The sequence below is a fragment of the Etheostoma spectabile genome, chromosome 7 (assembly GCF_008692095.1).
Source record: "Etheostoma spectabile isolate EspeVRDwgs_2016 chromosome 7, UIUC_Espe_1.0, whole genome shotgun sequence".
Lineage (NCBI taxonomy): Eukaryota > Metazoa > Chordata > Actinopteri > Perciformes > Percidae > Etheostoma > Etheostoma spectabile.
This window is the reverse complement of record NC_045739.1, coordinates 19,406,820-19,407,873: the sequence shown is the minus strand read 5'-3', so window position 1 is coordinate 19,407,873 and position 1,054 is coordinate 19,406,820.

The following is a 1,054-nucleotide window of genomic DNA, read 5'->3' as shown; positions in this document are numbered from 1 at the left end:
CAGTTGCACATTTTGTTTTCCCATCTTCTATATATTTAAATATTTGTTCTTATATTCTTATATGTTATTCTTACATTTTATTAATTATTGTCATTTCATGTATATTGTATGTATGTATTTTTTTTCCTATGTGCTGCTGTAACACTGTAATTTCCCATTTCTTGGGATCAATAAATATCTATCCATCTATCTATTTATCTGTGCCCAGCTACTGACAATGGTGCAACACTTTGTTTCTACTGTAGCATAGAACGGACAAACCAAGCACTGGCAAAGATAGACCCACAAGTGTTTTTTGGGAGTTTTGCATCCACAGTAAGTTCAGTTTTACAAAATATCTTTAACAGGTCTGAGTCAATGCAGGAGGACCTCAAAATTATTGTTAAGTTTTTAAAGTTTTTTTTTCAAAAATGTAAAAGTCCTGAAAGGAATACAACATATTAGTAGCAAACATAAATCCCCACTGACAATAGGCATACTGTCCTATAGGTAAGGTAGTCACAGTAGTCACAACTCTTACACACTAGTGCACTATTCTGGCAAACAAAAACCTTTTTTTAGATGGTGAAATTAGGCTAAAATATTAAAATATAGCTTCTTCCCGGCAGAGCCCCTCAGTACAGTTTCACCTTAGGCAAAATATAAAATAAAATAAGACCATTTTATTCATTACAGCGACCATTCAATAATTCATAAATAGGGAGGAGGGTTACACCAGGACACCAAAGAGCTTTCCCGCTGAACTGAAATCCACTACATACAAATAAGAGGGCGCTTCAAGGCATACCACTCCAACACGGCATGCTATCACCCTCTACCGGAGGCACTGCAACGTAACAGCCCGTCAATCTGTCAAGCACAGCACAAACACTGTGCGCCACCAATTGAAAGTGAGAACTATTTGACTATTCTGTAAACAATATGCCATGTGCCCGTGAAAAACAACTAATATAAACGTCAATAGTTCACCAGACGCTCTTATTATGAATAAGAGCTGAACGAGCAATGCCGACGGTACCGTCAGGTCTCATGGTGTAATGGTTAGCACTCTGGA